Genomic DNA, 26282 nt, shown 5'->3' with positions numbered 1-26282 from the left:
ATTTTTGCATTCCTGAACAAATAATCGTTGCTAGATATGAAAAATTGGTCCATCTTTGGACTCAAAAATATAATAAAACTGACATATGCGTTTTGGGGTTTCTTCAAAATTAGTTATTTGTGTAAAGATGGTTGTCTTTAACAAGATAAATATGTACGTAAAAATTAGTTTGATATCAAATGCAGCTGTTTATGATCTGTTTTCAAGGAAGAAAAGGAAAAATTCATCCTTTCATTAAAATGGAAGCGTATATTTTAAATTTCGCTTATTTCTTTGTTGTGTTTCTTTGGTTTGTATAACTTTGGCGTTATAACAAGACAACGCTGACAATATTAGCGAAATAATTTGATCGTATACAATGCCTCTTTTTTATTTTTTCCAATACTTGAGTTTTTGTAACACAGTTTGGGAGCTTGAGCATCGAATCTGAACATTATTTAAGAACTGTTTAATATTTCTCTGAGTCTTAAGATTCATAGGCAAGTGTTTTTATAATTAATCTCTATAAGCCCTATACAATTAAATATAAAACAAGATTTTTCAAATGAAAGTAAAGAGCAACATCAATGCATAAAAAAGAACAGATAATTGGCTTTTCTATCTATGTTAGGAGGGCCACGCTTCTGTTTTTCATCTTTATTTACAATTTTTAGCTAGTCATTAACTTAAAGCATTTATTGTGAAAGAATAGTTTAGCCTACATTCAGCAGGTAGCCTAGGCCTAGGTTAATTGCAATTGAAGCTCTTTCTGAATATGATTATTAAACACAGATAGTATACTCAATCCCTTGCTAACGGTCCTAGATATACTCCTAACTTGGATTATGCCTAAAATTAAAAAAAAAACAGTAGGCTAAAATCTTGAATCAAATATAACATTTGTTTCTGTTATAAATTTACTCACTACCCTCCCCCCTCTTCTAATGCTCAAATGTATTTCCTGAATATGATAAGCCTATGTGCATTGCATTTTGCTTGTGTCAATCTTTTCTTCAAATTGATTTAATGTTTATCAGATTATTGAAAATAGAAAAAACAATAGAAAATATTTACTAAATTAAAATTTTACAGATGTTTCTGTTATCATGCTTTCTTTTGTTGTTTATCCACACTATCAAATATTATATTTCTCTAACAGTCTTAATTCCATTGCTATCACATAATGCTCTTGACAGGCTGTGAGTTGCCTAAGCAATAACTAAGCAATATAATGCATCATGAGATAGAAACAACATTGTTTGGGCTATATATAGGGGGGATAGGGTACATTTTCAGAGTAGAAAACATTAAATTTTGAAGAATTGTCTTTTGTGATAGCCTGTATAAGGATACTAGCCTACTCTTTTGTTATTATCAAGGGGCATTTTGTGTAAATCCATCCTAGCAATGCTGAACAACACCAGCAAAATAGATTTATTACATAAAATGCTTATTATTTTATTGTAACTAGCCTATCACAACTCTAGAATACTAGACATAGATTTTCTCTTACTCATTGCCTTTCAAAATTCTTAAGCTAGAAACTGAATTGGGTATTTTTTTTTCAACCTAAATTTTGCTGTTTGAAAAATAAACATTTGTTGCTTCTTTTTATATTCTTTCTAAATATACTAATTGCTACCTTAACAGATGCATCCCAGCCCACATTTTATTACCCAAAAAACTTAACATTTTGAACAGTGCTATTCAATCCACAATCAATGCTCTTTCATATTATTATGGTTGCTACCATGAAAATTTTGGCCCACCCTAATGGTGGTGCTGTTCTGAGAGTTTGGGGGTACTGAAGGCAAAATTAATCACAGTACCTCCTCACAACTTAAACATAAATAAAAAAAGCCCAAGCTATGAACCCCCTGCCACTACACCCAGGGCAACTTGCCCTTGTCTCTTTTTTTTTGAACTGCCCTGTGTAATGGTGCTAGATATAGCCTTGAATGATATGTTTATCTGTTATTTTGTTCTTTTTTTTTGTTCCTTGATTTGTAATATCTTTTTATTAACAGGCATTTCAGTCTTGAACCAGTAAATAACCTCATGTCAAAAGAATGAGTAGCAATATTCAGTCCAATTAGGGACAGGGGAATAGAATGGCAAGATACATTTGTGACAGTAGCAATTACTGTAATATATTTTGGTAGAATTGTTAAAACTGTGTCAAGCTGTATGTTGAGGCCAATTTTCTGTTGATTGGGTTTTCAGAGGTGCATATGCTCAATTTGCCCTATCCATCTTCAGGGGAGTAGCTCTAGCATTTTTAATGAGGGGGGACAAGAGGGGTCCATATCTAGATAGCCAAGGGGTATAGGCTATAAAATAGCTATTTCTCCAAATTATTGGGGGCAACTGCCCCCCCCCCCCCCCCCCAAAAAAAAATGATGCCCCTATCCCTCTTTAAAGATGTAACCTTATGCTATATCCAAAGGTTTGTTATGTTGCATAGGGTAATATTCAGAGCCTTGGAGGGTGGAGGGCAACTAAGATTGAAGTGCCTCTGAAAATTTGTTCCTGAATAGGGTGGGAAGAGGTATCAAGGGAAGGATTTAACTGAAGGAAAATGGAACTTCATAGGAGAGGGTAAAGAGTAAAGATTTGAATGCATTGTTGTGAAAAAGAAGCTTGTGCAGCTATGTTAGCATCCTTTCTGTTGCTGCTGCAGTGCATAAAATAGAGTAAAAAGTAAAAATAGGAGTATGAGGAATTTTCATTATTATTCTTGTACTTGCTCATATGTATGCTTGTGTCTCATAATCAGTTCACTTGTATTGTCAGTTTGAAAAACAAGTCTGTAAACTTGGATGTAAGATAGGGCAATATTCAGAGTCTTGAAGGGGTGGGAGGCAACTAAAATTGAAGCACCTCTGAAAATTCAATATACATAAATTTCTGAATGTAATGAGGATAAAATTTTGTTGTTACAGTGTTTAATTCAGAAGAATACCTTCACTACACTGTTACCTGTTAGATTTTTGGTGGTGCTTCCAGTTTTAATTGAATTCCAGTCCTCACTCCAGCTAATGTCTTAATGTGGCCACTATTACCCACAGCTTTTAAAATTTCAATAGTTTGTATTCTTTTTCTTGTACTAATTTATTTTTCAATTATTAGTGAAAAAAACTGACATTTTTTCATTTTTGTTTTTATGGCACTTGTTATTTGCCAAGTGACATATAGCAATTGCAATTTCTGTCAGTTGGTCTGTTGGTCCCAGTTTTGCTAGTTTGGGTACTTCCAGATAAGCTAGGATAATGAAATTTGGCAGGCATATCAGGGACCAGAACAGATTAAATTAGAAATAATTGTTTCTCTGATTCGACTATCTGGGGGGGGGGGGGGGGGTCAGGGGATGGTTAATGTAGAAAAATTAGAAAAAATGAGGTATTTTTCACTTACAAATGGGTAACCAGATTTTAATGAAATTTGATATTTAGAAGGATATTGTGTCTCAGAGCTCTTATTTTAATTCCCGACTGGATCCGGTTACATTGGCGGGAGTTGGAGGGGGAACCTGAAATCTTGGAAAATGCTTAGAGTCTTAGAGTGGAGAGATTGGGATGGATATTGGTGGGAAAAACAAGCACAATTCCTAGATAAGTGATTGACATAACCAGAACGGACCTGATCTCTTTGGGGGAGTTGGGGGGGGGGGTAATTTGGAAAATTAGAAAAAATTAGTTATTTTGAAATTACAAATGAGTGATCAGATGTCAATAAAATTTGATTTTTTGAAGGATCTTGTTACTCAGACCTTTTATTTTAAATCCCAACCAGATCCAGGGTCATTGGAGGGAGGACTGGACATCTTGGAAAATGCTAAGAGTAGAGAGATCAGGATGAAACTTGGTGGGAAGAATAAGCCAAGTCCTAGGTACATGATTGATATAACTGGACTGGATCAGTTCTCTTTGGGGGATTTTTTTTTTTGGGGGGGGGGGCCTAATTTGGTAATTTAGAAAAATTTGAAAAAATGACGTATTTTTAACTTACAAACAGGTGACCAGATCTTGATGAAATTTGATAATTAAAAAGGAACTCATGTCTCAGAGCTCTTATTTTAAATCCCGACCAGATCTGGTGACATTGGGGGGAGTTGGAGGGGGAAACTGAATATCTTGGAAAATGCTTAGAGTGGAGAAATCAGGATGAAACTTGGTGGGAAGAATAAGCAAATGTTTTAGATACGTAATTGACTTAACCAGACTGGATCCACTGTTTTTGGGGGAGTTAGGGGGTCCAGTGCTTTGGTGAGTAGTTGGGGGGGGGGATAATTCTGAAAAATTAAAAAAAATGAGGTATTTTTAACTTACAAACGGGTGATTGGATCTCAATGAAATTTGATATTTAGAAGGATATTGTGTCTTAAAGCTTTTATTTCAAATACCGAACTTACGAAGGAGTGATCGGATCTTCATGAAACTTCATCTTTAGAATTACCTCGTAACTCAGATCTCTTATTTTAAATTTCAACTGGATCTAGCGTCCTTGGGGGGGGGGGGCAGAAATCAAAGTAGAAACAATGGGGAAAATCTTTTCAAGACAGTTGAAATCAATTCCGTGAATATTCCGGCCCTATGTCCAAGGGCCGTCTTTAGCACTATACGAGAATAAAAGATATCATAGGTCAACTACTTCCCATAGGCTAGACGAAAAAAGCGACGAAGACCACACTGCCTTTCCATAACAAACAAATGCAATGAAAATCTTTTCAAGACAGTGGAAATCAATTCTGTGAATATTTCGACCCTATGTCCAAGGGCTGTCTTCAGCACAATACGAGAATAAAAGATATCATAAGTCATTTGCTCCCCATAGGCTAGACGAAAATAGCGACGAAGACCACACTGCCTTTCCATAACAAACAAATGCAAAGTAGAAACAATAGGGAAAATCTTTCCAAGACAATGGAAATCAATTCCGTGAATATTTCGGCCCTGTATCCAAGGGCTGTCTTCAGCACAATACAAGAATAAAAGATATCATAGGTCAACTGCTCCCCATAGGCTAGACGAAAATAGCGACGAAGACTTGACTGCCTTTCCATAACAAACAAATACAAAGTAAGAACAATAGGAAAAATCTTTTCAAGACAGTGGAAATCAATTCCGTGAATATTTCGGCCCTTTGTCCAAGGGCCGTCTTCATAGGTCCGGAAATTATATGTGTTTTTGGATGACAACCTCAAACTTCTCATATTCTGAAAAGGCTTCAGATTGGACTTTTTATTTCTCACAGAAAGTCCAGTTCCAGCTGGACTCCTACTTACAGACTGAGCAACCTTGGGTTGACCTGCAAAAATTGAGTTAGGTGGAAGAGCTGGGGTTTCTGTCTCCTCATCTGGGTTTTCAATGTCTACCCACCTGTTCTTGTCTTTATTAAATAAAAACTTTGGTTTTTTATCGTCAGGCAGAACAGCTTTTCGAACATTTCCCCCTGTAATTAAGGCTATAACTTTTGAAAAGAGACCACATGCTCAAAAATTCTTCGTTTGTTTTGTCCAGAGTTGTGAAGTTTTCAGGGTAGTTTCACATTTTCATAAGTGTTACAAAAGTGAAAGTTAATAATTAAAATTATAAGTTAAATTTGATAACGCTTACCGTCCGTAAAAATAGAAACGTTACCGTCCGTAAAAAGAGTCAAGCTTTAGCGTAAAGAGCGGGACGTTGAGGAGGGAACAGCCCCTTTCATACACATAGTAATTTCTGTCCGTTTTAAGTTTTAATGTCGCTCCTTACTTTCAGTTAAAAAAAAAACATGTTTTTTTTATTTAATAAATACTATAAGACGCCAGAGGCCGACACTTTTTTATAATATGCTTCTAAACTTTAATTATTACTATACAGCTAAAATAAATTCTGTGGGTCATCCTGGGGTGATCCAATGGTCATGTGTGGCTGGCCCCTGTTCTCCACCGCATATTCTGCCTATGTTTTAGAATATACGTAGAATATGCAAACATTTCCTATTTGTTCCATTATTTCTATTTGTCTTACTTTCTCTATGGCTTCTCAATTTTAAGCTTGGGGCGAATTTTCTCGGGAAATTTTTATGGGGGGAAATAAGTCTTGCATCGAAGCACCAGACGTAGTACAAATTACTAGTAATTCGTTTATTCAATATATTATTATGTACTTATTATTTTTGTTATACTGTCATTATTGTGCATTATATAATATCAAATTATTGTTTGATTATAAACTATATTATTATATTTCAAATAATCAATCTAGTTTCACAAGTCTGATATGCTGTTAATTTTTGTAAATAATTTCTGTCTTTTACATTCAATCCTTTCAAATGTAAGAAAATCAATTCGTGAATCCCTTATTGATTCGTCTACTCAAAATATCGCTTCAGCAAACTAAACATATAACTTCAAAATTACTAGTCTTTCTTTCAGAAGTTTTACTTAGGCTTCATCCTAAACTTTTGAATTAATAAAATTAAAAGGAAAATTTTGACTAAAACATGTGTTCTTTTGAAATATTAAAAGCTTCACGAAGTTGCTTATTTTCAACTAAAATATGTTTTTTCTTTCTTGTAACCTTTCATTGGTATTGGGATTTTTTTTCTTTGTCTGTTGATATTTGACCGATAAAAGTACCATTTGGAATACCTATCGTTTTCACTAAAGTGGAAAAGACGCCGAACTTTCAGAAGGTTTGAGGGGTGGCAACTCTGTTTTGTAAACCTTCAATGATTTATTTTTTGTTGTTGTTGCTGGAATACAAACTGTCCCAGCGGTGCTTATTTACGAAAATATAGGGAAGGGGGAGGCATTTCTCAAAAACTTGGGAGAGGGGGCACTTATGTTAATTTTTGTTTATTGAAAGTAAAACCTAAAAAGTAAAAACCAAAAGAGGAATTTTTCAATAAAAATACCCAAAAATGATATTTTCAAAATTCCAGGGGAAGAAGCAAAAAATCTATTGGGAATTCCTCCGCCCTGATTGACTCCACTGCACTGTCCAAAATACAAAATCGTTTTTATTATAGCGCAAAATGACACTCCAACCTTTAGAAGGTTGAGTGATGTGGTAGCCACGCTTTTACTTTTGGCAATTTCTCTCAATTTTAAGTTTTTCTTGACAATTCATTTTGGTTTCTTTTAATTTTATGCTTATTCCATTCATCCATGTTAATTTATGTTAGTTTGATTGAGTTAGTTGACTTATTATGTGGCTTAATCTATGATCGGTTTGGGGTTTTCACTTTGCTCTTTGCTTTTCTTTGGACGACTTGTTTTGAACGCTTTTAATAATTAGTTTATGTTCTTTTTTTTTTTAGCTGAAACAAGTTAGATTGACAGGTAGTTTGTATGAAGTTTCGGAATTTTTTTTTTTAGCTTTCTGCTTGAATGCCGAAATGTTGGTTTGTATTTTCTATTTTTGCTAAAAGTGGAATATTCGCTCAAAACATAACCGTATATTTGTGCAATAGGGTTTTACTAGTATTTGTTAATTTAAAATTTTCAATTATACCGAATAATAACATGCATACTTTCTGGTTTTCTTTGGAGCGGAGGCCATTCCGAGTCACATTCTGGAGGTATCCATGGATATAGACGTATCTTAATAATGGACCTTATTACGTCTTTTGCTGTAACTTTTAGTGTATTTGATAATTTTGGACGTCACGAATCAATGTAATCAAATTTCTTTGGCTCTTGGCTCTGTCCGTATCCCCATGAACTTCCCAATTCAAAATTTTAGGAGTGGTGTGGCTCAATAGTGACCGAATCTCTAAGAAACAGAGTCTTGATGAAAATTGACTCATCAAAAGTATCCAATTTTGATGCTTTTTAAAAATGGGTAAAATTCATCAAATTTAATGTTACCCATCAACAGTTCCGAGCCCGAAAAAATTTGCCCTATTTTTGAAAAAGGAGGAAACACCCCAAAACTCCAAGTGATCTTAATGAAAATTACTTCATCCGATTCAGCATACCAGATAACCCTACTGTAGAGGTTTCAAGCTCTTATATAAAAAAAATGTTGCATTTCTCTTTTTTTTTTTTTACCAGAAGAAAGATCACAGATGCGTGTTTATTTATTTACTATTACTTTTTTTTCTAGGGGTGATCATGGCGAACCAGTGATCGTAGAATATTGAGAGAAGGCTTATTTGATCGGAAATCAAAAGTTCTAGTGCCCTTTTCGAGTGGCCTAAAACATTGGAGGGCAGCTAGCCGCTCTCCCACGCTCATATTCACTAAAACAAACAAATTATTTTCAGGTCTGTTTTCGGGCCCTATTGGAGGGCCCGTGCTCCCAACTTGAAAGTTTTTTTTCATGTTAGGGTACACTTGGTCTAGGGACTTACAGATTCATTGTTTAAGTCATTTGGAGAAAATATTTTGGGCATTTCTTGATGAAGAATTTTCAGCTTTTTTTTTTTTATCGTGGCTCCCTTGGCCGAATATTTTGTTGATATAGGCAAATGCCAGTCGGAAAAAAAATTTGGGACCATTTCAGGACTTCATGTCCCCAGCCTGGCTTTTTGTGTACATTAAGCTCCCCTTGGCGATAACACCAACGAAGTTTCAGGGCTTTGGTTTAAGAAACTACGGATGTAAGTTTCAGACCGTTTGAAAAAAAAAGTTTTGGCCCAATTTTCAGGGAAACCAGATTTTGTTTCATTTTTCCTTTTGTATTGATATTCCCCTGCCCCAAGAACTTTCAAGGCAATCGGAAAAAATTCTTCCGCTTGGGGCTCCATTTTGGGGGCGCGTTCTCCCAAATCATGGTTTGTATACATTTTGGTTTCTTTGACCAAGTAACTTTCGATTGTGAGTTTCCATCCTTCAGAAGAAAAAGATATTTTAATTCTTAAGGTGAACCAATATTTTTCTTTGGTCTTCTTCTGTGCCTTGTGGTCCCAAGTCGATAAAAAAGAGTTAAACCCGATAAAAAATATAAAAATATATAAACCCGATAAAAAAGAGTTAAGCCCAGACTACCAACATCAAACATTTGTGCATTAGACCCGTGCCCCAAACTCAAAAAAGCTTCCTTGTCCATTTTTGTCCCTCCCAACATCTGTCAGGCCAAAACAAATGTTTAATCTTTTTGGGCCAAGCCAAGAAACCATCTCTAATTAGTTCAAGCCAACCAGACTGTCAACTTCAAAAATACCCTTCTTGTTTCTACTTTGAAACATGTCTGTAAACGATGGACAATTTTCAAAATTTATAGGGGGTTGACTGCCGTCCAGTCTCTTTGATCCTTAAAAAGGTATCTAGAGTTTTCACCTACCAACTGTATGAGCCCCCTTTTCCAGTTTTTACAGCTTCCTTTTCACATAAAGCCGCAGGGAAAACGTGCATGAGAGGCAAGAACGTGTCCAGGATATTTTTTTTTTGGGTGGGCGGGGGTGTGGGATTACAAAAAAATCGATACGCATAAAAAATTACGTATTTACGAGTCGGACAAACATTTCGGGGGTGGGGGGGGGGTCCAAACTCCTTAACCCCTGCGTACGGCCTTGATGGAAAGAAAATTATTCTTTATTAAATAAAAACTAGTGTGTCGATTCTGATAATATTATTAATATTTTTCCTATTATAATTTTTTTGGGGAGGTAATACTTAATGAATAGTATTACTCAAACCTGCACCTTAGGGTATGCCCCCCCTCCTCCTCGAAGAAATAGCCAAGACATATAAAAAGTTGAATCTTGTGGCTTAAAACTGCAAGTATCACTTATCTTTGATTAACTCCTCCCCTATATGAACAAGTCTTCCTATCCCCTTCTAAAATTCTCCATTTTTGGGTCTTCGCTAATACTAACAGCAAAAAATAGTAGTAAGTGGCAAAAATTGGTTTTGAGGTTTTGACGAACAAGCTGTTTTGTTAATTCGCGTCCTCGTGGATGTAGATGCGTGAACAAAAATTGCTTAAAAAAGGGAACTTCAAGTCAAGAGACTGATGGGCTAGATTTTGTCGTTTTATTTTGTTTATATTCTTGCAAAAATATGTCCAGAAACAAATATTACGAGACAAAGGACAAATTCTATTTTACAAACAATAAAGAAATCCATGCATGATAAGAGTAGTTTAAAAAAAATCTGAGTTTTGTAGCATGATAATAAAATCCTGAAGTTTTCTAGATCCTGAGTCCTAGATACATGATTGACATAACCGGAACGGATCCGCTCTCTTTGGTGTAGTTGGGGGAGGGGTTAGTTCTGAAAAATTAAAAAAATGAGATATTTTTAACTTACGAACGGGTTATCGGATCTCAATGAAATTTGATATTTAGAAGGATATCGTGTCTCAAAGCTCTTATTTTAAACCCGACCAGATCTGGTGACATTGGGGGGGGGGGGGGGTTTTGGAGGGGGAAACCTAAAACTTGAAAAACACTTAGAGTGGAGGGATCGGGATGAAACTTGGTGCGAAAAATAAACACGAGTCCTAGATACATGATTGGCATAACCGGAACGGATTCGCTCTCTTTGGGGTAGTTGGGGGAGGGGTTAGTTCTGAAAAATTAAAAAAATGAGATATTTTTAACTTACGAACGGGTTATCGGATCTCAATGAAATTTGATATTTGGAAGAATATCGTGTCTCAAAGCTCTTATTTTAAATCCTGACTGGATCTGGTGACGTTGGGGGAAGTTTGGGGTGGGGGATCCTAAAATCATGGAAAACGCTTAGATTGGAGGGATCGGGATGAAACTTGGTGGGAAAAATAAGCAGAAGTCTTACATACGTGATTTACATAATTGGAACGGATCCGATCTATTGGGGGGAGGGTTAATTCTGAAAAATAAGAAAAAATGACGTATTTTTAACTTACGAAGGAGTGATCGGATCTTCATGAAACTTCATATTTAGAAGGACCTCGTAACTCGGATCTCTTATTTTAAATCTCAACCGGATCAAGCGTAATTGGGGGGGGACCGGAAATCTTAGAAAATACTTAAAGTGTTGAGGTCAGGATGAAACTGGATGGGAAGAATAAAAACCTGTATAAGATACGTGACTGACATAACCGGACCGGATCTGCTCTCTTTGGTGGAATTGGAGGGGGGGGGGTAATTTTGAAAATTGAGGTGTTTCTTTGATATTTAGAAGGATCTTGGGCTTTAAAGTTCTTATTTTAAATTCCGAACAGATCCTGTGACGTTGGGGGGAGTTGGAGGGGGAAACCGGAATTCTTTGAAAACGTGAAAATTGGGGTATTTTTATGTTACGAATAGATTATCGGATCTTAATGAAATTTGATTTTTAGAAAGAATTCATGTCTCAGAGCTCTTATTTCAAATCCCGACCAGATCGTTTGACATTGGGGGGAGTTTGAGGGGGAAATCTTGGGAAAACGCTCTCTTTGGGGGAGTTGGGGGGAGGGGTTCAGTGATTTGGAGAGTTTGGTGCTTCTGGACGTGCTAGGACGATGAAATTTGATAGGCGTGTCAGGGAGCTGCACAATTTGACTTGATAAAGTCGTTTTCCCAGATTCGACCATCTGGAGGGCTAAAGAGAGAGGAAAAATTAGGTATTTATAACTTACGAGTGGGTGATCGGATCTTAATGGATTTTGATATTTAGAAGGACATCGTGACTCAGAGCTCTTATTTTAAATCCTGACCAGCATTGTCAGTTTCCCATAAAAACCTTTTTCGGGCACAGCTTGCAACACTTGCCCTGAGGTTTTTTTTTTTGGGGGGGGGGAAGGTTGTCATCCTCAAACACACATAATTTCCGGACCTTTCAACTATACTGAACAAAATGGCTATCTCAAAACTTTGATTCAATGTGTTTGGGGAAGTGATGGTAGGCTGGGGGGAGGCTGGTTGCCCTCTAATCCCTTTTGACTGTTAAAGAGGGCACTAGCCCTGTTAATTTCCAATCGAACAAACCCTTTTTAAGTTTTTACGGCAACAAATGGCTATTTCAAAATTTTTCATAGACGCATTTCGAAAAATACGATGTGTATATTTTGTGTTTGTGGGGGAGGGGGGCTCTGCCCTCCAATCACTTTGACCATTAAATAGAGTACTGGAACTTCTGGTTACCAGTCCAATGAGCCCTATCCAAAGTTTATACAACCATATTTTCTACAAAAACCTTATATGCCCCTTTCTGACCTTTCAACTACGCTGAGCAAAATGACCATCTAAAGATTTCTGTTGGATGTGTTTTGGGAAATGATTGGCATGGGACGGGGCTGGTTGACCCCCAAGTACTTCCGACAATTTAAAAGAACACTAGCCCTCTCATTCTCTAATCGAATGAAACCCTTTTGAAGTTTCTGATACAACTCCTTCTATACGAAGTGCCGTGGTCTAAAACCAAAAAAACAATAACACAGTGTGCCCACACCTCTCTTTACTTTGGCAGCGCTATTGCGCTGCCTGTAAAAAGGCGGCCGTGCTTAGTCTTGGTTTTCTGATCAGCTAGAGCTAGGTGCTCCTCGGAATCGTACGAGTCGTACGTTGGGCCAGAATCAAGAGTCTTCCAAGGGCTTTCTCTGGAAATAACACGCGTACCTGAGTAAATCAAAAGATGCTATTCCCAGACCGTTTGCATTATCTCGGGAATAATTGGGGATCGAGTTAAAAATTTCTGGAAGCCGATTTTAAATTTGACCTGGGAGAGGAGGGCTGGGGTAAATTTAAAGGTGCTATTTATAGCCACATCCTCAAAATATCTGCAATATGTTGACAGCGGCTAGGAGAATGAAGTTAGACCTCCTGTTGTTACCGGGAAAAAGAATGCAGGATAATGGGTCAAGGGTACTCCATATTGTGCGTTTTGAGAGGCGGAAGGAGATAAAAATTTTGCGGGATTTATCTTTTAAACATAGTGATTTTTCTTTGTTGATGTTCTAACCAATAAAAACCATACTGTTTGGAATATATACCGTTTTGCCAGGCAATAAAAATGACGCTCATACCGTTTAGAGGGCTAGAGAGGAAGGGAGGGAGTAGCACTGCTCTTATTTATAAACCTTGATTAGCCTTGCAGTAATATTTTTGTGGCGTTGTTTTTGATGTTATGATGCGTAAAAAAATACACTTCGCGAAATAAAACATTTTTCATTGGAGCGCAAATGACGCTCTGGTTTTTAGAAAGCTTAGAGGGCAGTAGCCCAACTCCTGTTTTCGGTAATTTCTGTTCGTTTTAAGTTTGACTGTTCTTTTAATTTCTGTTCGTTTAGGATCCCATTATCCATTAGTATTAGCCCAATTTCTGTTCGTTTTTAGTTTGAACTACTGTAGGACTTAATTTCTGCTTGTCTTAGGTTTTAGTGTGGCTCTTTGCCGTTCTTTGAAAAATTTTTGTTTGGAAAGTTTTTTTTCTTGAATTAATCATGTTTAAGGGTAACGAGGAATGTCAATATGGACACAGCCTTACAACCGCAGGGATTTAAGGGGAGTTCAGGACATGGAATTTGTTAACCCACCGAAAAAGAATAAGAACATGGTTGGAGGGAGGGAAAGGGACACCATTTTTGAGAAATTACAGTATCCAAACTAAATGGATTGACTAGGGCCAAGGAATATGGTCCGCAGTCCTTTTTGTCGTTTTCTTTTTATTTCATGGAACTTATTGATAGGTCATACAGTACTTATTCCACCAAATGGTACCCCTATCGTTAAACAAAAAAAAAGGTGAAAATGTAATGGAAGGCGCAAATGACGCTCTGGTTTTTAGAAAGCTTAGAGGGCAGTAGCCCAACTCCTGTTTTCGGTAATTTCTGTTCGTTTTAAGTTTGACTGTTCTTTTAATTTCTGTTTGTTTAGGATTCATTATCCATTAGTATTAGCCCAATTTCTGTTCGTTTTTAGTTTGGGATTTAAGAGGAATTCAGCACATGGAATTTGTTAACCCACCGAAAAAGAATAAGAATATGGTTGGAGGTAGGGAAAGGGACACCATTTTTGAGCAGTTACAGTATCCAAACTAAATGGATTGACTAGGGCCAAGGAATATGGTCCGCAGTCCTTTTTGTCGTTTTCTTTTTATTTCATGGAACTTATTGATAGGTCATACAGTACTTATTCCACCAAATGGTACCCCTATCGTTAGACAAAAAAAAGGTGAAAATGTAATTAAAAAATAGCCAAAAAAACTTGGGTGATTTTCAGCCAGTGGAAAAAAAACGGCTTTTAGAATCAGAATGCTCCGACTTTTAGAATCAGACTGCCAGTTTCCCACAGCTTAGATATACAATACATTTGCGAAAACTCCTATCTTGCTCATGAGAAGCTTTTGGTACAGAGCTCTGAACTTGGCCCCTCCTAGATCATACTACAACACCATAGGCGGGAACGCAATTTTGTTTTGTTTGTCCAATTGCTCCGATCTTTTAGATTCAGACTGCCAGTTTCCTGTCTTCTGCCGTTAGCATCGCTACCGCGCACTCTGTCCCAAAAACGAATCGAGTTTTCATAACTGTATTGTATATCTAAGCTGTGCGGTTTCGTGTCTCTAGCCGCTTGCATCGCTACCGCGCACTGTGTCCGAAAAATAAATCGAGTTCTCATAACTATTGTATATCTGAGCTGTGCAGTTTCGTGTCTCCAGCCGTTAGCATCACTACCGCACACTGTGTCCCAAAAATAGATCGAGTTTTCATAACTGTATTGGTATCTAAGCTGTGGTAAATATAAATATATACACACACTGTTGCTCGTTTAAAGAAAGTGGATAGTATGCATATTTTATAACAAAGAATTTCCTCTAGAGATGTTTAAGGAGACACATTTTCTTGAAAGATAATTACACACAGAATAAAAACGATGGTTCTTCATTGGTTGGAATAAAGTAATAGTAACAAAACTAATATTTACGCTCATACATGCGTTAGTTATTTCAAAAAGTTAGTTTAACGTATTCCCTTTTCGCAAACTTCCGATATTGTATTCACAACAACTCCTTGTGTTATTCTAACTTGCAATAACCTTCGACTTGGGATACATATTTCCGGGCCCTCCGCACACAATTTCTTTTGCCCTGAGAATCCAAATTTTCAGCTTGGTAAATGTTCCTATTACCTGAACAATTGTTTATGGTCATGAAACTATTGTTAATAGATGCATTTTGACTCTTGGAACATCTTTTCTCTCTTGCAAAACTACCGCAAACTCACCGTTATGGAGTTATTCCGGTCCAAATATCCTGTATTGATATTAATCCTGATTGAAACAAATTTGGGCTATATAAATGCACATCAGGGGGGTGGGGGTAAAGCATAGCATATATTAAATTCGTAAACTAACCATAGCTGCATTTAATATATGCTATGCTTTACCCCCCCCCCCTAATGTGCAAATATATAATAACTCCATAACGGTGAGTTTGCGGTAATTTTGCAATAGAGAAAAGATGTTCAAAAAGTCAAAATGCATCTATTAACAATAGTTTCATTACCCAAAACAATTGTTCAGGTAATAGGAACATTGACCTTCAGCTCCAACTCAAACCTGAAGTTTATTAAGGAGTTGGACCAGATGACAAAATTTATGGTTATTTGGTTCCACTGCGGATAATTTTCTGGTTACTTGATAGGGGGATAAAGAAAGAACTAAATACAAAAGTACAATGCTTATATCTTCGTTTTTCTTCACTGGTTGAAAATCACTCTCGGTTCCTTGGTTATTTTTAATCATATTTTCTATTTCTTTTTGTCAAACATCATATAGAAGCTAATGTGGTCTTGGAACGGAGTATCCCCATCCTGGTGACGTGTTATTTTAGACGAGCAAATGTAGGAAGCAGACTGTCATTTGTAAGGAAAAAGTAAATTTGGAGCTTTTAGGCCCAACTAATTCTTAGATCCTAGGTCAGTCTTTATTAGAATATTGAGAAAAGTCTACAGCGCAAGTATTATACATCAATCGAAAGGCTTTTGGCGTTTTTCATCACCTTTGGAGTCAACTGGTCTCTAATCCTCAGCGATTCCTTTCTCATTCTCAGTACTTGTTGACTATCCAACAAAGATAGATCAGTATTGAGGTCTAGTTAAGACACTGGATTAAACACCTACATTTAAAATGATTTAAGAGTTCTGGATTTAGAAAATACTATCCAGGTTAGTTGAATAAAGCGGTTTTATTTGACTTTTATGAGCGGGTGTAGATTCTACTTTATGGAAATATAATTCTGAACTTAGTCAACGTAAACATTTACTCTTGGTTTACGCATGCGTGAATAACAATAGACTTGCAGGTCTGTTTTTTTTTTCTCGTTGCAAAACGATTCACGGATGACGGATCACACGTGAAACCCGCCACATCAGATCATTCTCACGCATCCGTTAAAGCGGGGAAAACAAAAATGAGATTGGTCCAAACCATTCCCTTTGTGCGCTACTTTTGTAACCAAATGATGTTTCGAGTAACCAGTATGTTTTTTCTGGCATATATTTTCGGCCTACATCTTGCCAACGAAAAATAATTTTTAGCACATTCCATCTTCTAAATGGTAAAGGTCTAGAATGGCCGCTCTCCAGAAGTAGACTTGATAGAACAAAAAGAGAAACATTCTAAGATTGCTCATTTTATATTCATATTCTGGTTTTGTTTGTGTTTTGACAATTCATCCCCAGCCATACTTTATAATATGCAGCAAGTATCAATGAATCACATTTACTTGTTTTCCCCCATTTTTGTCTTTTTTTCGATTAAATTTTCATTAATTATTATGCTAATTTTTTTTCACAGTCTAGGGCTGTATGAAACCATTAATGGGGCTAGGCTCGGGATGAATTGTTAAAAACGCGAACAAAACTATAAAATAAGCATAAAATTGGGAATCCAAAAACGTCTGTTTTTGTTCTAGCATGTCTCCTTGGAAGAGCCGTTAAAAATCTACACCATAACCGTTTAAATTTTTAAACTAAGCCATTTGCGGAATTCGTTTTAACCGGTGAGCTGAAATATTTCGATGCAGGGGTCAATTCGTCGCCACAAAGGGATGGACGCCAGATGACTAAATCAAGCACGGAAAAAAGGGAAAATGGAGGAAAATCCGTGGAAATTTTTTACACATTAGTAAATAGTAAAAAAACACCATAAAGCCTCAGATTTTTATTGACTGCAGAAGACCCCTCTCCCTACCTGTCATAAATAAGGGAATACGGCATAGAAAGAAGTATCTAATAAATTCAGTTGCTGTTTATTATGAACATCAGTTTAATGTTGGCTAAACACGTTCAGTCCTAACATAGTCTTGGTCCTAGTATGCGAAATTATCTTTGGTATTTGTCTATTATTCCAACCTCAGTCAAGCAATTGATCTCAGTAAAACCGGTTTCTCTTTCTGCATTCGGTTATAATTAGCTTAGCCTGAGTGAGATAAACTATTGTGTAGGTATGTTTTAATTAAATATTTAATGTATAGAGTTGGTTATGTTGAATGTTTTGGTACTTGTCTCTTAAAGCCGCCACTGAAGTTTTTGTATCGCGGACATGAGAAATTAACCGGTTTTCATGGTCTTTATGCCTGACAATATTAGCTTCGGCTCGGTGGGAAACTACATTGTAGCTATATTTTGATTAAATATTTAGTTGGCATTTATGTTAGGTTAGGTTAGTTTAGGTTAGTTTAGGTTACATGTTTCATATAATGCGGTCTGGGCGGTTCCTCTTCCATAATTCTTTGTTGTAGTTTCCATAATTGTGGGGCTAAACTATTATAGGTACTTGTGTATTATTCAGAACGCATTCAATAAGTGAAGTTAGGCTCTTTCGTGAAAAAAACTACGATGCAGGTACATTTTATGAGAAAGTAAATTTCCCGTGAACAATAAACACGATGAAGAAAATATTGAAAATTCAGTTTCCCTAGGGCGACAAGTACAATAAAGACAATGTTGAACAATTCGTATCAAGAAAAGACGCATAAAAATTGCCTAAAGTATTGGAACTTGGGGTCTAGTATTTACAAGGTGTTGGTGTATTTAAATTTAGAGATCATTTTATTCTTTTTTTTATGCCATAGGAAAAGCCAGTACTGTATCTAACTTGACGAAATAACTTTTTTCCTATAACTCTAGAGTAGTAAAAAGATGTTGTAAAGTATGTCGGTTTTCTAAAATTAGGAATAGGGGTGCCAATCTGGGGGGGGGGGGTAGGTGCAATCTTCATGGGCACCCACAGGGAGGGCGCCAATCTCCCTGGCTGAATGAAGCTGCCTCATATTTTTATATTTTTCTTTTGAGATTTCTTTTATACAGCATTGGAAGTGCCGATTAGACCAGGTAAGCCTCCCCACTAAAGTTCAGCTTATGGGTGCCCATGGTGGGCACCCATAAGCTGAACTTTTTGGAAATCCTCCTTGGGTATTTTCTTTTCAAAAATAGAAAAAACTGAAAATACCCCCCTCCCAGCCATCCATCTCTACATAGAAAAGAACTGAAATAAATCCTAGCCTCTCGTTATATTTTTGAAAGAGGAGGCTTGGAGGTACTATTGTAAAAGTAAGTTTATGCTTGGGTACGCGGGAGGCAAAGTTGGTGGACTGTCGTGTTCATCCAAGACGAATGTAGAACTCCTTGGCTAAATATTTATAGATTGAGCTTCGAGCAATTTTTTTCTTTTATGAAGTGCTGCCAAAGCCATTGGCCCATAACTGAAATATAGACATGGTCTAGCATAATATCTGCTATTAAAATTCAGTATTGATTATGTTAGAGACCAGTAAAATCAGACAAGTATCCTAAACTAAAAACGATCGTGAGGATCTTCATCTTTAAACGCAAGGATTTATGATTTAAAAAAAATTCTTCAATTTTTTTTATTCGAGAGATATTTTTAGACAATAACATACCCGTCGTCGGTAGTGAAATGATGTAACAGTATTTTGTTTTGTATTTTTAGTTTGTTTCTAAAAATGCTCATTCTAGTTTAAATTCAGTAAAAAGAGACTAGAGATTTTCATCTCGAAACTGGTTTTCGACAAAATATTGCTTAAGATGTTAATTTAACCTAAAGGCACTACCTGCCTAAATTGGAATGCTCATATCGTTTACTCCACTAGGCCACATAGAGCAATGTATAAATTTTTGAACTCAAGTGGTTGATTATGACCAGAAAATATACAACGAAGCTAACATGAAAATGCATTATTATTAGGACAAAAAGGGAAATTGAAGGGAACTGGATTTTGATGTTTTAACATGGCTGTTAAGTGAATTAAAAACTAGCCTACATATGTCACAACCATGATAGCCGCTACCAAATTTGATCTAAAAGTGAAAATGATTTTAAAACTAGTGTCAATGGCAGTATGGCGGTACAGAATAAAATTACAGCTGCTTGGGAATTTTACTAGAAGGCACATGACGGCGTATTTTTCTTGGAGATAGGCCTAAATTAGGAATCTAGTCTTTCACTTCGTTCATGGATTAGCGAACAACGTTGTTCGCTAAGTAAAATTATTCATAATGTCAAGGCACTGTTTTTTGTCTGAAGGGTAATATATTAACAGTAATAACGACAAAAAAATTGTGGTTTGGTGACGTTTGCTTGGAGTTCAAAAAAAAAAAAAAAAGCGTAGTTGTAGCGATAATTATAAAAATTTGACTTTTTGCTTTCTTTTATCAAGATAAACTGTTCTACTGTTCCAAATATTGTAGTTCAATGGTCGTGGTAGCGATAATTTATTCTTTTATGCATTTAAAACAAGAATATGAATTTATTCCGGATTTAAACCATAGTAACTTAGCACTTACTACAGAATTTGAAGTCGAGATCCCGAAAGGGTTGCTCACTCTGAAATCTTGTACACCAGGTGACGCGGGCCAAGCATGGTGGAATTTTGCCAAGTGTTTTTGGGAGTGTGCCAAGGGTGACAGAACTTCACTGCACTCGTGGTGTTCAAAGGTGCACACCAGGTGGCGGGAAGTGGATAACCACTCAGATTCCACTTGGAACGGTTGTGAAGTGACTAATAGTTTACTGTTTGTTATATATTACATTGTATATGATATTCTACATCATATAACATATATATATATATATATATATATATATATATATATATATATATATATATATATATATATATATATATATATATATATATATATATATATATATATATATATATATATATGTATGTATATATTGTAGGCCTACCGGAAGTCGGCACGCGGCAGGCTTTTATATACTGATTCTGATTGTCATTTGTCTTCTTGCCGTAGACGTGAGCCTCTTCTTGGTGTCATGACGTCACCACTGGTTCGGTACAGCCACCCTAAGAAAAATACGTATTCTTCCTTAAAGTCCTGACCTATTTAGATCATTTTTGTGGCCAGTCATCGCTGTTCCTTGTTTTAAAACTTAGATTTCATTGTCCATTTTTGTTCATCTGTACCTCAGAAAATTTTTTTCATCCCTTTTGCTTTAGCAATTTAGGTTCATACAACATATTCTATAATTTTTTAAGACGCTATAGATAACAAATACGTCTTTTCCAGTTTCCAACCACAGATCACTGTTCAAGTTTGCAAGTCAATGTGATTCTCGGTGTTGTTTATTGTGTTACTGATGCTGATAATGATGCAGATTTACTCCACGAAAGATTCCATCAGCTATTTTTATTCAAAGTTGCTTCAAAATTAACTCAAAGTTACTTTTCTATTTTTCCAGCTATTAAAATAACGTCAGCTGGAACGCAAAGTTAGTTTTTAGCTTTTTGTCGAACCTGGAATGAACACTACGCGTTGTTCAAAACTAGCAACTCGACGGTTCTTTATATTCCATATGCATTTATTTTTGTATTTGTTTCGTTGGATGGAAATGTTCCCCTCTATTGTGATTTTCAAACAGTCGATACATCTACCTATTTGTTTTTCATTATTAGGCGATGAAGGTGTTCCCTTAACTAGCTAATAGGGGATGGTTAGTTTCAGGTTTAGAATCTGAGAGTTTATTTCTGTGCTTCCAACTAATACACTCAACAAGACTTTTTGACGAATTTGGTCGTTTTTCCTAGGAAAAAAATGGTCAATCAAATATATATATTTTTTTAGAAACATGATCTTCGATTATGAATTACGCCAAGGGCATAATCATACCTAGGCATAGAGGGAACATAATTTTCCTCCCTAAGGAACAATTGGAAAGTATGCCCAAAATGTGCTTTTCCTTATTCTAATCCCTCCTCTCATGAGAAGAAAATTCACCCTATGCTTTCCTCTATGGGTCGAACCTTTGTAGAAAAATGGATAACATCTTGGGGTAAAGAATTATGAAAGTGTTCAAAAAGAATATTAATTATCAGAACAATGACGATGAATAATATATATTTGTTAGAATAACCGTAACCCTGTAGGTAAAAATCTGGATTAATGCCCTTTTGCGTGACTGCCAACTGAAAAACTTGTAAAAATCAGTCACAAATTGTAGATTTTGATCCTATCAGTCAGCCAGGAACAAGCTAAATAGAACCGTTTCTATTGCCAAGTTTTGGTTGGGAAATTAATTGATTTAAAAGACTATGCATGCTTTTTCTTTTCTTTCCGTAATGATCTAAAGCCCTCAGTATTTTTTTTGTTTTTTGTTTTATGCCCATATTTTTGCCTTACTCGTAAAAAAGTAACTGAAGTGCATATAAACAAATCTTGAGCGCGTCTTGTAAAATTTGTTTTTGGTACCCCCGCCCCCCGAAAAAACACCTGTCCCCCCTCCCCAACCAAAATTCTGGATGCACACTCAGAATTGGGTACTCAACACAGATTATGCGAGAAAATGTCATTATATCGTTTTTGACGGGTGATACAAAGAATTTATGTTAATTGTGTGGGTGATATTTTAAAAATTAAGATTAGGCAGACAAAGTCCAAAAGCTAGCTGTCATGAATATCTCATAGATACTTTGACGTACAGCATGAACTCGTAAAGTAGTGCAATTCAAGCACCTGCAAAATCAAGTTCCTGTAAATAAATTAAATAAAACAAGTTTTTTTAACTACAAGTAAGGAGCGACATTAAAACTTAGAACGAACAGAAATTGTTCCGTACATGAAAGGGCTTGTCCCCTCCTCGACGCCTCGCTCTTTACGCTAAAGTTTGACTCTTTCTCACGATTCTACTTTTCAAAACAATAAAAAACTTTAGCGTAAAGAGCGAGGTGTCGACGAGGGGACAACCACTTTCATATACGGAATTATTTCTGTTCCTTTTAAGTTTTAATGTTACTCCCTACTTGGAGTTAAAAAAACTTGTTTTTTTAATTTAATTTTAAGAATAGGAGTGGGCATGCCTTTGAGCATGTAGGTACGTTTTCATGGTCCATTCCAAAATGAAAAGGGGTGACACCCTCGACTATGACTAAGACTAGTAGACATAGACTACAGGTAATGAGTGGTCCCTCAGATCAACTAGGTGGAGGACAATTATTCTCAAACCTTATTCATTTAGGGGAATAGATTTAGACTGAGCGTGGAATGTAGGCAATTATGGGTTGGTAGTTCACTTTGTTGTGGATAGACTTATAGTGAAAAAAAAAGGTTAATTATGTTCATATGCTTACCTGCACAGGTTTGGGACGGATACGGCCATTCTATAAGGCAGGATTCGTCTCAACGATATCTACGCCTTGAATAGCTAGGAAATTTGGTTTGATTTTCATTTTGGCATTCCAAACCCATCCCCAAAAACTCTATTTGGGGGGAGCACTTTTCGCCAGTTATGATTGTATTGGACCAATGTGAAAAAGTTTGTGATACCTTGGATGTGAAGGAAGATTTGTTTAGTGAGGAAGAATTAGCGACAGTACTAGAAGGATTAAAAAATAATAAGGCCCCAGGTGCTGATAGTATGATTAATGAGTTCCTTAAATATGGTGGCTCTGAGGTTAGGAATAAGCTACTGAAGATTATGAACATGATTTTTGAAAAAGGGGAAGTACCCAATGATTTTAGGAAAACCTTAATTAAACCACTGTATAAGAAAGGTGACAAGAGTGAATGTCGGAATTATCGAGGCATTAGTCTGGTCTCTGTAGGTAGCAAATTACTGAGTAATCTGATACTTTTTAGACTGAGACATGCTGTAGACAAAGTTTTAAGGGAAGAACAATGCGGTTTTAGAAAAGGTAGAGGATGTGTCGACCATGTTTTCACTCTTAGGTTAATAATTGAGAAGTCCCTTCGTTGTCAAACACCTTTGGTCCTTAGTTTTATCGATTATGAGCAAGCTTTCGATTCTGTTGATAGAACAGCGTTAACAAAGGTCTTATCGTTATATGGTATACCAGAAAAATACATTAAAGTGATTTGCGCTATGTACGAGAATAATACTGCTGCGGTTAAGGTAGGAAATGAGGTTAGCAACTGGTTTTGTATTAAATCAGGAGTTAAGCAGGGTTGTGTTCTATCCCCCTTTATATGGATCATTTTGATGGACTTCGTCTTAAGGAGCACAGGAAAGGCAATTGGAGACCATGGAATCAAATGGGGAGGAAGAACGCTCCTGGACTTAGATTATGCTGATGATTTAAGCATATTAGATGAAAGTGTGAGCAAAATGAATGAATTTTTAGAGGTTTTACGAGTTCAGGGTGCTAAAATAGGCTTGAAAATTAATGTTAAGAAGACTAAGTCACTAAGGTTAGGAATAAGTGAAGATGAACAGGTGACCTTAGGTAACGAAAAGATTGATCAGGTTGGGAGCTTCAGTTACCTTGGTAGTATTATTAGTAAAGATGGTGGGAGCAGTGAAGATGTTAAAAGTAGAATAGCTAAAGCTCAGGGTGTTTTTTCACAGTTAAAAAAAGTTTGGAAGAATAGAAAGATAAGCCTACAAACCAAGATTAGAATATTGGAAGCTACAGTGATGACAGTGGTCAAATATGGCTCTGAAGCATGGACACTCCGAAAAGCAGATGAAAATTTACTAGATGTTTTCCAGAGAAATTGCCTACGGATTGTTCTGGGTACCCGGCTGACTGACCGTATTTCAAACAGTAGGTTGTACGAAAAGTGTGGTTCAATCCCGCTTTCTGGGGCTATAATGAAAGAAAGGTTGAGATGGCTAGGCCACGTTCTACGGATGAAGGATGACAGATTACCGAAGATTGTCCTTTTTGGCCAACCGTCTGGGGCTACACGGAAAGCAGGTCGTCCTTGTCTGGGTTGGGAGGATGTCATAAATAAGGATTTAAAGGAAATGGGAACTTCCTGGGAGGGTGTAAAGAGGGAGGCTTTAAATAGATTAGGTTGGAGGAGGAGCGTGCGTAGCTGTGTTGGCCTCAGGCGGCTTGGTGCTGCAGTGAGTTATTAGTAGTAGTAGTAGTAGTAGTTGATATACGGTATTGAGGAGTCTCGTTGAAATGAATTCATTTTTAATTCTAACGTCTCTTTTAAGTAACAAAACATATTGCATCTCATTTAGCCATTCTTTCCCGTCCTGTTTTGCCGTAGAACACAACTTTGGCCCAGTTTGGACCAAAAACGTCGTAAAACCAAAGCTGTGAGATATATTTATCTTCTCTAGCCCTATGAAAATATTCCAGGTTTCTTGAGGGCACTACTCCCACGCGGCCGGCTGCTCGTTTTGTGATTAAACCTTATTGTATAATTTGTTTATTCTAAGCAGATTAATATTATAATAAGATTAAACCAGGATAGATTTTAAATGCTTTTGTTTGAGTTATAGTTTAGGAATAGTTAAATAGGACATTCAACATCCATTTGGTTACTTGCTTTGTTTTCCAATCACTACCACGTGGGTCGGATTCAGAACAATTGGCAAAGGCTAAACAAAGCTAAAATCGTATTCCATGGAGCTAAGGTAATCTTCGTATTTTCATGATCGTATTTAGAAAACCCACCAGGAATAAAGAACATGGTTCCTAAGAGCATCTTAGTTCCTAAAAGCCTATTAAGCGCGTTTTGAGTAATACTCTTGAGACACTACCGTTTAGGCCATTAAATATGGAGTGTAAAACTGTTAAAGGAAGGAAGGGTAGCTTTCGCACTTGTATATTCATTTATTTATGTCTTGGGCTAGAATGTAAATGGTATAGTATTTCGAAATATATCTCAAATCTTGATTGCACCACAACACCTAGTTGGTGGGGGCGCTTCGCGCCCCCCAAGCCCCCCGCGCGCGTAAGTCGTTACGCGCCATTGTAGTTGTGTCCCTGTGTCCCACCTTTGAGTATAGATAGATATATATATGTTTTTAACTACGTAAAACTTGCGAATATACAACATTCTTCGCTGTCCCATTGTCTGTGTATATAAATAGATTGTCAGGTTTACCGACTCTTGAACATGCAACATATAATTGTCCATGGGAAAAACGATCTGTATTCAGACCTATACCTCATTGTGATTGCCCTTGAGCTTTGTTGATGGTGATTGCTAATCGAACATTCCCTGTGTCCCCGTCGTCATTTATATATCCCCCTGTGCCCCCGGCGTCTCATTTATATTCCCTGTGTCCTGGTCGTCATTTGTGTCCCGGTGTCCCGGTCTGTTTGTGTCATCTTATAATAAATGACGTCAGTCGACAAACATGACGTCAGTCGACACACAAACATGACGTTAGTCAACAGACAAACAACTTATTTTTATCTCATTTATATTCCCTGTGTCCCGGTCGTCATTTGTTTCTCGGTCTGTAGTGTCATCTTATAATAAATGACGTCAGTCGACAAACATGACGTCAGTCGACACACAAACATGACGTCAGTCAATGTCCCGGTAGTCTTATGTGTCCCGGTGTCCCGGTTTGTAGTGCCATCTTATAATAAATGACGTCAGTCGACAAACATGACGTCAGTCGACACACACACACATGATGTCAGTCAACAGAACAACAATTTATTTATATATATATATAGATAATCCTTCCCCCCCACGTAAATAGTGAAGCTTAAGGTTTATATAAACTAGTTCTAATTTTACTAGCAATTTTCAGTCGGAATTCAATGCTTCTACTCCGAGAATTTTTTCTTCATTTTCCTAAAATTTTGCAGGGCTTTGCATGTTGCTTTATTATTATTATTGTTATCATTATTATTGTTATTTTTATGATTGTTTTTTTTTTTGCATGCTGATTCCTCTAGCCTACTGAATTGAAGCTCTTTGGAATCACTTTCTGTCCCTATTTTTTTATTCATTTACTTATTATTGTATAAATTTTTATATGTGATGAATAAATGCTTCCTCTTCACAAGGAAAGATAGAGGGATTCTAGAATATGAAGGGCATGCTCTTGGACTTATCATTCCCGATAATATGGATAATGTAGAGACTGTTTTCAGATAAATATAGGGTTGAATGAAATATAAAATTAAAAAAAAAGTCATTATTGCTTAT

General features: G+C 36.5%; 1 protein-coding gene across 2 annotated transcripts in view; it reads left to right on the top strand.

Annotated features, from left to right (window-relative positions):
- Nucleotides 1–334: 334 nt before the first annotated feature.
- Nucleotides 335–26282, top strand: part of LOC136027157 (high affinity cAMP-specific and IBMX-insensitive 3',5'-cyclic phosphodiesterase 8A-like) — a 241469-nt gene continuing 215521 nt past the window's right edge. Inside the window, exon 1 of one of the 2 annotated variants that reach the window (XM_065704156.1) lies at nucleotides 335–479. The gene's annotated coding sequence lies outside the window, so the exon portion shown is untranslated. Of the gene's footprint in view, nucleotides 480–15923; nucleotides 16041–26282 lie in introns of those variants that run through there. The other variant, XM_065704146.1, reaches the window with a different exon arrangement.

This window comes from Artemia franciscana, chromosome 1 (genome assembly GCF_032884065.1).
Source record: "Artemia franciscana chromosome 1, ASM3288406v1, whole genome shotgun sequence".
NCBI lineage: Eukaryota > Metazoa > Arthropoda > Branchiopoda > Anostraca > Artemiidae > Artemia > Artemia franciscana.
Note: the sequence above shows the minus strand (reverse complement) of the source record. Positions and strands in the feature narration are given on the sequence as shown.